The sequence below is a fragment of the Nannospalax galili genome, unplaced genomic scaffold (genome assembly GCF_000622305.1).
Source record: "Nannospalax galili isolate Female #2095 unplaced genomic scaffold, S.galili_v1.0 scaffold71, whole genome shotgun sequence".
In the NCBI taxonomy this organism is placed as follows: domain Eukaryota; kingdom Metazoa; phylum Chordata; class Mammalia; order Rodentia; family Spalacidae; genus Nannospalax; species Nannospalax galili.
In genome coordinates, this window is record NW_008330319.1 from 144,447 (window position 1) to 155,754 (window position 11,308).

An 11,308-nucleotide genomic window follows, 5' to 3' on the forward strand; every position below is an offset into this window, starting at 1 on the left:
AAGTGGGGAAGAGATGTCAGACATCCTCATTCTAGTACTCTGTTGCCATAACACAATTCCAACGCCAGAAGGCCAGAGTAGGCCATGAAAAGCATGTTTTAATGAGTTGGGCTTCCTTTCTATCTGTCATTGGAGCCCAGAGAAAACAGGTATCAATTTGCCAATGTGAAAACAGTTTTCTCAGTAAATAAGAAGACTCTGGAGTTTAATCATCTTATTTCTGTTGATAATTTGTTTGTAATTATTTATGCTAGATCAATGAGAAAAATATACATGAAGACAGGAGCATGCAATCTCAAAGTAAAAAATGCAGGTTAAGAGTAAGAGCACAGCACTTTGTGTACGTGTTCGTTCAACTGGTGGACAAAGGCACAGAAAATAGGTGAAAATCTAAATCCTGTTTTGCAACCCAGAACTCATCGTTCAGTATGAGTTTTGATACATATAGGAATGACTATGAAAAAACACCTCAAAGTGATAATGTTGAGAGAGAAGATGTAGTAGGAATGGGTTCACCAAGGGCAGCTGGCTTTGGGGCCTGGGACCTGCCAACTCCCAAGAGGCTGAATGTGGGTGCTGGATCATGTGAGGAACTTTATCACATAAAATGAATATTCACTTGACCATAGGTGTCTCTATATTGATCTCAAAATTCTGAACTCAGGACTTGGCAAGTAAGAAAGAAAATAATCGAAGAGTCAAGATGGTGGTACAGTTGGAGTAATGGCAGTGATGGGGACGCTCAGCACAAGGACTTAAAACATGACTCCAGGATTCATTTTATTAAGAATCCTGATGCTTCTATAATGAATTCAAAACTCTAAACTCAGGACTTGGCAAGTAAGAAGGAAAATAACTGAATAGCCAATACGGTGGAGCTGTACTGGCCTGGCTGCCCATTAGCACCAGTGGGGCAAAGGTGAGCCAGCCTGCCATCAATGCACCCCAGTGGGGCAAAGGCAAGCCAGCCTGCCAATACATGCACCCCAGTGGCACCGATGATTGGCTGACCATCATCATCACCCAGTGACTGTCAAGACCTCAACAACATTAGGAATCTGAGGAGGCTATTGATTTTAGAAAATAAGCTAGAGGATGCTGGTTTAAGCTTTCATGTGAAGCTGCAAAACTTCCCAACGGTCACTCAGAAAATTTTGGATTGGAGGCCTGTGAGCTAATTGCTGCCTCCTGTGAGGACCTAGTTTCTGGATGTTACCCACAGTAAAAACCCTGTGGAGAATCAGTCTGTTGGAGCACACCATGATCCACAGTGAGGTCATTGTGTTGAGTGAGGTTGTAAACAGCCAAAGTGTAACCTGCACACAAGTCTGTGAACAACTAACTTTGATGAAGAAAACCAAGTGTTTCTGACTGACTGAGAAAAAGAGAAATCCATACTTGACATTCCCAAGTAGACTGTAAGAGAATTAGAAATTAAGAATAAAAATTCCATTCCAAGAAACTTGGTCATATTCTGATCCAAAACCACATATAAAGGAAAGGGAGTGGGCTTTTATTTGGCACACCTGTGGGTAAGAATTATAGATCACTGACACTCTAATGAAATATTTCTTTGGCACTCAACTCAGAGATGTTGTGTAAGATAAATGGGGTTTTCCATTTGCCAAGAGAAGACATGAAGTCAGGGGTTGGGGTTGAGGGGTGGTAAGGTGAGGGTGGAGATGAGGGAGGAGGTCTGAATATAATCGAAAATAATTATATGAAATCCTTGAATCAATAAAATTCTCCTTAAACTTAAAACAAAGAGAACCCAGAGGGAAATGTGATGCCCCCAAAATCCGATGAGAAATGTAAATACAGTGACTAAACATTAGTGCATATGTACACCTGAGAGCGGGTTGGCAAGGAACACAGTGCCAGCAGGAAAGACCTCTCTTTGAGTAGTTGATAAGAGTGATCCAGGAGACTCCCAAAGTAACACAGACTATTGCCAAACCTCTTGGTTATCTACTGCTGAAGACAGGACATGCTTCAGATATGGTACTTGGAGCAATGGAGAAGGAACTGACCTGGAAGCCTTCTACCTGAAGTTTAGTTATCATAATGCTAGATAATAATATGCAAACTGCTAAAGGAGAAAAACAATCAGTGGTCCAGCCCAGCCCTAAAACCTAACAACCATAATGACCAGCATGGCAAACTACCTCTATTGGTGCAGTAGTGGACTGTTAGGGGGGCGGAGGGGGGTCTAATCAACAGCTATCTAATTGAACTTAAAGCCCTCTCAATAGGAATGAACTCCTGGGTGGCACCATAAACACAGCCAAATACATATGGCTGGAGGGGTCATAGATTCTAGAGAAACCCTATCTCTTTCATATCACTAGACGAATGAAATGTCTTACCATAAGCTAAATATGAGTCCTTATATTTACAGACAAGCATGCCGTACACCACTCATCAAAGAAGCTTGTTTTTGCAACAGATGGAGGCTACTACAGAATTTCACAACTGGTCAGACACAGAGAATATATGTCTGAGTGATGCCTAGTACTAGGTGACACATCTACAGTTGAACCTCTATACTTAAGGATCATAGAACATAGTAGAACAGGGGGTGGAGAGAATACTAGTGCATCCCTCAACTCTCACCAGTAAATCTTCCTTGTACAACAGAGTGCAATGTACACAGAAGGTCACAACTGGCCAAGTTTTAAAGAATAAGAGACTACAGAGTCTGTATCCTTGGATAGAACTCCTATATTGAACATTACCCACCCACAGCTCAGGGGACATTACAGAGAAGGAGCAGAAAGATTATAAGAGCCAGTGTGGTTCATGAACAAGAAACAGAGGCTTTGGGGCCACTGAAAGCTTGCACAAACTTGTGGCAATGGTGGCACTGAGCACAGGACCCAAGCCAACTCTATAAATAAACAAGGGCCCAGAGGGGAGGAGAGAAATGGGTGGTGGGATGACCCTAGATTGAGAGCTATTGGAGACTGGTTGCTAACTGGGTGAGGGAGAGTACGTCTTACTTACGATCTCTAGATGGATTGACTAGTCTCCAGTGGATGGATTTATGCCAAAGGACATCTGGGTACAAATGATTAACTGGATAAGACTTAACATGTATGTATGGCAGAATACATGAAGTCCAGTGGGTGGACGAGGAGCATGGATAGGGAGGGGACCTAAATTTGATTAAGAACTGTTGTATGAAATTACAAAAACTCAATAAAAAAAATTTTTAAGAGGAGTCTAGAAAGATGGCTCAGTAGTTAAGAGTACTGGTTGCTCTTGCAAAGGACCCAGGTTCAACTCCCAGCACCCACATGACAGCTAACAACTGTCTGTAACTCCAGTTCCAGGGGATCTGATGCCCTCTTCTGACCTCCATGAACAGTGTACAACATGGGTGCACTTACATACATGCAGTCAGTATACATAAGATAATAAAAAATAATAAATAAAGAGTAAAGCTCAAAGAAGGAAAGTGCCAACAGGTGGTTCAGGCAAGGGCAGCATGTGAAGCCTTTGGTCAGAGATGTGGATTAGTGTTCCTGCACTTGGCCAATTGCTTTTCTAAGCAACCTGTCTTTTTCTAAAACTATTACGGAAAGTTGGCCCCAGACTAAAGAAAAATGCTGATTTCCCTTTTTAATTAAATTTTTAATTAAGAATATTTGTGTATATGTATGGGGCATAGTGTGATGTTTTGATATGTGTATTCATTGTAGAACTTTCAAAAATTAACATATTTATCACCTCACATAATTAATTTTTTTGTGGTGTGAACATTTAAAATGTGTCCTTGGTAGTTTTCAAATGTGCATTATTATTAACTAAAGCCACCATGACATGAAATTGACCTCTAAAACTTATTCCTCCGTCTAACTGGAACTTTGTACTCTGAAAAACAGCTCCCCACCTCCCATAGTCCCAGCTCCTGATAGTCAACGTTTATTCTTTGCTTCTATGAATTTCAAGTTTTGAAATTCAGGATGTAAGATCACAAAGGATTTGTGCTTTTATTCCAGGCTTATTTGTTTTGGAAAATTTCCTTCCAAGGTAATGCATGTTGTTTCTCTGAATATAATTTTCCTCTTTTTAAAGGTTGGATATAATCTATGTATTTTTAACCATATTTTTAAAAATTATTCATCCAGGCAGGTGGATCTTTGTGAGTTCGAGGCCATCCTGGTCTACATAGTGAGTTCCAGGACAGCTGGGGCTACAGGGAGACCCTGTCTCAAAAAGACAAAAAAAAATTATTCATCTATTAATGAATATTTAGGTTGGTTCTTTAACTTGGCTAATTATAAATAACACTTCTATGAACACAAGGGTTCACATTCCTTATCAAGAGCATGAGCCTATCTTCTTTAAAAATATATCTAATGTTGGAACTATGGGATCATATAGTAGCTCTATTGTTAATTTTTGAAGATCCTCTATGCTGCTTTTAATAATGACTAAACTAATTTTCATTATTTCCAACAGTATATAACTGTTCCCTTTTCTCCACATCTTCATCAGCACTTGTCATTCTTCACCTTTTTTATATTAGCCATCTTAATAGGTGTAAAGTGCTATCTTACTGTGTTTCCAATTTGCATTTACCTGGTTATTAATGATGTTGAGTACTTTTTCATATAAATTGTCATGATATTCTGTCAGAAACATAGATGAGCAGTTTGAGTCTTTTCAAAATGTCAGAATTTAATAACAATAAATTTACAAGTAGTGTTTTGAATGGAAACATTTTGTCCCATAACACTGCATACCTTTTAATCTGATTTGAATGCAGGCTTTTTTTAGTCAAACTTAATTAGTATTATTAACTCATATCACACAGAAACAGAGTTCAAGATGTTTCAGAAGTGGATTGAGAAATGCATACAGAATTTGTACTGTCAACAAACCCAAACAAGCCTCAGGGAAGAAGTTACTGCTGAGGCCATGGGATATTCATGGTTGAGAGCAAATATTAGTGTTGAGTCCAGCTGTGGGGTGAAAGGGCAGAACTGGGTTGGAGTAAGAAAGGCGGATCCAGGTCTAAACAAGCAAACAGGTGGATGGGTGGATAGCAATGGAATATGCCATGTCAATAGCAGGGATCAGAGCTTGCATGAAGTCCCTGGGACAGTTAAGAGTTCTCTGTCTGTCAGTCCTTGATACACACACATGGTATCAGATGACAGGTCAGGGGTGGGGCAGAGTGTTAGTTGTCCACTACTTATGGTCCAGGTGAGGGAGTTATATCCTGGTTTTGGTCTGGTGTGTCTGATAAGCTTTTGGGCCCAGTTTATCTGATACAGTTTTAATAAGCCCATGGGCCATTATAGGTTCATTTCACCCTGATAAATTTATAGGGTGGCACCCTCTCTACTCCCAGAAATAAGTTGTTTATCAGTCTGTGCTGCATTGGTGGCATTGGACAAATGCTGATTATGTGTGGGTTCACCATGGTGGGCAATCCTATAAATCTGAAAATGGAATCAAAAGCTACTTGCAAGGTAGAGTCTCAGGCTACACACCACAGCCTGAAAAAGCAGTTTCCCAATACAAAATAACTTAAAATAGGCCATAGACTGACCTCAGCTCAGTTATTGGCTGATTGATGTTTGCTTTTGAGAAATATCTACTCATGACATTTGATTGTTTTTAAATCTTTAATTGGGTTGTTTCCTTGAAATTAAAGCATTAACTTTCTTTTATATTTCAGAATATAATTCCTTCATCAGAAGTATGATTTACAAATATTTTCTCAGGCCCAAAAGTTGTTTCTTTGCTCTGTTAATTATTTGTTATGCAAAAACTTGTAGCTTGTCCCATTTGTCCATTTTAGATTTCTGGCTTTGGGGAATTGTTTTGGGGGTTTGTTTGGGTGTTGGTTTGGTGTTTTTTTTTGGGGGGGGGGGGTTCCTGTGCTTTTGTGGCCATGACCTTGATCTTGGTCACAATGGTTTTTTTGTTTTTTTGTTTTTTGGGGGTTTTTTTCTGTCCTGTTTTCTTCCATTAGTTTTATAGACTCGGATCTTACATGCTTGCCCTTTAATCCACTTTGAGTTGATCTGTGTACATTGTATATAAAAGTGGGTCCAATTTCCTTTTTCTATAAGTGAATATTCAGTTTTCCCAACACTACTCATTGAAAAGTCTATCTTTTTCTCATTTTGCGTTCTTGGAGCCTTCTGAAAAGACAGGTTGCTGTAACACATAGATTTATTTCTGGGCTTTCTGTTCTGCTCCATTGGTTGCTACGTCTGCTCTTATGGTAGCAAAAGCATGTTGTGATTACTAAAGTTTTGTAACACAGTTTGAACTCAGGTATCCTTGGGAAAATAGGAAGAAATTTTGGATATTGGTATTGTTCTGGGGAGAGTAAGCAGGATCTTTGTAGGAAAGATTGCTGAATGGCCTTTCATAGGCATTAACCCCTTCTCTACTTGCTGATGAACTCAGATAGAAGACAAACTTCCTATCTTTCTTGCACTTAAGAGTGGTAAAATTAAGAAGAGCGGAGCAACGCAGACAGTAGAAATGGCTGGGGAGCTGCTAAAGGAAGCTGCCTTTGCTGCATGTGGGACCCTTTTGTCCTGTCCTGCTTTCTCCTTTGGCCCACATGGAATGCTGATGTAATGTTCCAGCAGCTTTCTTGAGAAATGACACAACCTTATAGACGAAAGCAATATGCTAGTGGTCATGAAGCAGAAAATGAACCCTGAGCATGTTTTTTATCATGAGGAACAAAATTCTCTTGTTTTACATTTCTGGTTGGTCCATTTGGCAGAGGTAAACCTTAGAAACTTGGACTATAACACTGTTTACATAATTTGTAAGGAAACATGTTAAAGAAGTCTAGAGACAGAATCTAGCATAACACTTCACCTTCCACAAGGCTACAGCTGTAAAATCTATAATGTATAGTCTTCATCAAGATGGCATTTTTCAGTCCTGTTTGCTGAGACTTTCTTGCGTACACTTGCTTGCCTTCTCTGTCATGGTCTCCTTGATTCTGGTCCTCATGCTTGCTGTTTACATATTGGCATAGCTTCCAGCACATTTCTCTCTTTCTAGTTTCACCCACCCCATTGTCCCATCTCCATTGCTTTCCTGTCTCCCTCACCGCCAGTGTGCACAGTCCAAACTCAAATCCAGTCACATCACTTCCTTACTTCAAATCCTTCTGTTTTATTTTTTACATTTTATTTATGTGTATGAGCATCTGTCCATATGTGTAGATGCACATGTGTGGAAGTCCATGGAGTCCAGAAAAGGGCGGATTCCATGGAGGTGGAGTTACAGCCGGTGTGGGTCGTTCAGAGTGGGAATGGGTCTTGGATCCTCTGAAAGAGGAGTAAGAGCTGTTAACCACAGTGAGGCATCTCTCCAGGCCCACTTCTAGCCCATCTAAAGCACCAGGCAATCTGGCAGGAAATGTTTCCTCTTCCAGTATCTCTCTTCACCATCTGTTTCATACAATCCATTTTCCATCTTGACCACTTCTAATTGTGGTCCAGCCCTTCATGCCTCCTCATCTTTCCATGAGAACTTCTTTCCCGCACTCACCCACCCGCTTGCCCTTATCCATAAAGACTGTAGAGATTACTGAGAGCAACAGTTCTCAATCAATGTCTACCGTGAAATATTTTTGTGGGCCACAAAAATATTTAATTGCATCAGTCCCTATTAAAATTTACCATTTAAAAATCTAAAATGAGAATAATTTAAATATCTGCATATTAACTTATGTGCACATATGTGTTAACTATGTGAACTATTTAGTTAAAATATATTTTTAAAACATTAATGAGGAAATAGGCATTGTTTTATATTTTTGCAATTTTTTTCTAATGTGTAGCTTAACAGAAAATAGATTTTCATACATACACGTAAACTCAACCTATTTTGATGCACTGGTTTTATTGAGTATGCAAAAGGGCTTCAGAAGATTTGTTTTCATACTATTCTTTGAATATTCATGAAAACTAAACAAGCAGTAATTTCTCAGATTAGTTACAGTGTGGAACCTGAAGCCATACTAATTAACTCTTCAGACTCTGTTATATTAAAATTCATTGGTGAACCTTGAATAGATCGTTTATCCATTCATGATCCATATCATCATGAATAGGTCATTTGAAAATACTGGGTTAGGTCTTCCAAATGATAACACATTGAACATATAATATTTTTAAAATAATATTTATTAATGCATACATAAATCTCTTCAGAAAAGTCTTCAAGTATAAGGAAATCATAAAGTTCACAATGGTGCATACATGATTTCCAAAATTCTTAGTTTTCTCAAAAACATTCAAATTTTATCATGGACAACAAATACCAGTAGTTGTTTTTTATGAAATAATTGTCTGATATGCAAAGAAAAGCCACAAATGTTCTATAAATTATTCTTCCAAATGAAAGCAGTATTTCATGAAAAATAACAACTAATGTAGCTTGCAGCTCAAGCAATTATAAAACTATTTTTTAAAGCAGACTTATACTTTGATATGAGCAAAAACCTTGATGACACAACTATTTTGGCACATAATTTAAAAAGGATGTTAGACTAGGAGGAGATGAAATAAACATACAAATGTTTGCTGTTTAATAAAGAACATTCTCAGGAGGTAGGAATTGGCTACTTGGCTAAAAGTCAAAATATCCTTGGGCCTCTTAGCAACATACTCTGTTCCAAAGGCCAAAAATGTCAAAGGTATTTGGGAGTGCTTATCTAATCCCTAAAAGATGTTAGGGTTACCTCTTCAGAGGGAGGAATGTTAGAGTAGCAAAAAAATCCAGAGAGAGAGAGAGAGAGAGAGAGAGAGAGAGAGAGAGAGAGAAGAGAAAGAGAAACTAAATGTCTGGTGAAATTATCAAAATATTCAAAGACATCAATTTTCCAAAATTAGCCATGTCCGACCTTGTCTAGCTACCAAGATCAGATGAAAGAGGAGGCATGTCGGGGGGGGCATGGCCATAGACCCCAAGACATATTTCCTAGAAAGTAGATGAAGTTGTTAGAAAAAAGTGATGGGGTGATATGGGAGGAGTTGGAGGGGAGGGAGTGGGCATGGATATGATCAAAACACCTTATATGCATGTATGAAATTCTCAATAAAGTTTTTAAAATAAAGAACATCCTTAAAGGAAGCTGCTATTTTTAGTTTGACATGTAAATGATAAAAAATACACTGGGTAATTTAAATTCTTCCCACTGCTTGGATTCATATTAACGCACTGGGGGTTGTACCTGTGCCTGCTTTGTCTCCATCAGTGCAAATGCTGAGGGAAAATAAAGGCAAAGAAATTGTCTTAGGGCTTCTTATGGTTATTAAGCAATGAGTTTCAACTTTTTGCATGCCCCCTGAATGAATTGTGAGATTCTCAGAAGCCTGTAGGCCAACTTTGAGAACCACTCCTCTAAGGAGGAATCTTATCTTACCTTTCATCTTGGAAAAATAGCCATTTTTCATTCTCTAAAAATCTCTGTTGGATCCTGCCAGTTTCTAAGTAACCTTTCCACATAATTCCTGTGCTTGGCCTGGGACTAAAATAAATGGGTGTCTCCAGTCTCGTCACTGTAATCAAATACCCTGACAAAAGGAATTTATGGGATAAAGATTTGTTTGGCTCATAGTTCCAGACCGGAGTCCATCATTGCAGCCACTCCAAGGCAGCAGGAACTTGAAGCAGCTGATGACAATACATTCACAGAAAAGAACAAAGAACTATGAATGGATTCATGCAAGCAAATGCTCAGCTCACTGTCTCCGCTCTTGTACAATCCAGGATCCTCTGACCAAGGAATGGTGTCACCCTCAGTAGGTGGATCTTTCCACCCTCGTTAACATAATCAAGGTAATGCCCCACCAACATGCCCTCAGGCCAACCTAATCTAGATAATCCCTCAAGGAGACACCTACTTCCTAGGTGATTCTAGATTGTGACAAATTGACAATTAAAATTAAACATCACTGTAGCACTAAAGAAAAACATTGGCCTCATGACTTTAGAATATGGATAGTTCACTGAAGCAGGTTTTTCTCAGTGTTTGAAGGTGGAAGATATAAAATGTTGAAAGTGATAGTGGCTATAATCTCTGGCAAAGTGACCAAAAGACAGAGGTGGGCAATCTTCACTAAGAATGATTGAAAGAGGAAGAGCGGAGTGAAATCTGATTGCCAATGTCCCAATAATCACATCCAATTCTCCTCATGTTGAGCTGACTACATGACATACCCAGGGTCACCAGAGCAAAAACCCCTGTCACTTAAAGACTTTTTGATATTTGTTTTTATATTCTTTGAGACAATGTTTCATGTAGCCCAGAGTAGCCTCCAACTCTATATAGCTGAGGATGACATTGAATTCTGGAGCTTTCTTTCTCCACCTCCCTAGTGCTAGGATTGCAGACCTATGCTGTCATGGCCAACTAGAACTCTTATATAAATTTTCTGTCACTCAAAATAAAAAGCATCTTAGCAAAACAAAAGCACATTTGTAGAGTTTCACTGACTTCATCTTCTAAGGAGCAAGAACGTCCATCTCTACACCAACTTGAAACCACTGTACTAGCATCCATCTCTACTATAATGATTTCTCCCTAGGATCTTCCCCTGACACATTGCACACTCCCAGGAAGTAGTGTAAGTACAGGAGTTTTAATTTTAATTCCAGTCTTAGCAAACTAAGTTAAGCAAACACACACACACACACACACACACACACACACAATTAAAAATAATGGAATTTATCTTTGCTCTCTCAGAAACAAGATTGTTATATAAGCTGTATTTATGATGTTCCCTCTAGAAAACCATACCATAAAGCTTACAAGACATAGTGTTTTATAAATCAGAGGCATTCAAGCAGACTTTATCCACCTTACCCACTTAAAATATTTCCTTATTCTGGAAACTTGAAAATTAGGTCCTCCAAACCATTAAGTAAAACTTAATTTTACTTTTACTCTTAAGGTCATTTGAGGATCTGTTCCTCAGGGGTCACATGGGCATGGGAGGAGCCCCTGGCTCCTTTCTTTTACCAGTTCCACCTATGTGAAGATAAGTCAAATGTCCTGCTCGACCATGCTTGGCTTCGCTTGGAAGCATGGAGGAAAAGATTCCTCTGTGTTGACCCTCCTCTTTATAGACTGGACACTGGTTCAAGTCCATCTGGTGGGGTCTCCTTGGCCTCCTTGATCAAGAGGATAGGTAACCCACCACCATTATAAAATAAATCGGTTTATCTGGACCAACTGTATGGCCTTAAATACCCAAAAGGAAAGTATAACCAAAGATTAAAGGGGCCAATATAATTTCTTAAGAGTCCATAT

At 39.0% G+C, this 11,308-nt stretch overlaps 1 non-coding gene across 1 annotated transcript; it reads left to right on the top strand.

The window, feature by feature from the left end:
• The first annotated feature begins 331 nt into the window (after positions 1 to 331).
• On the top strand, positions 332 to 459 carry LOC115072331. Its single transcript, XR_003851372.1, has one exon. It is a non-coding gene; the product is annotated as a small nucleolar RNA SNORA40 (small nucleolar RNA).
• Positions 460 to 11,308: the final 10,849 nt, after the last annotated feature.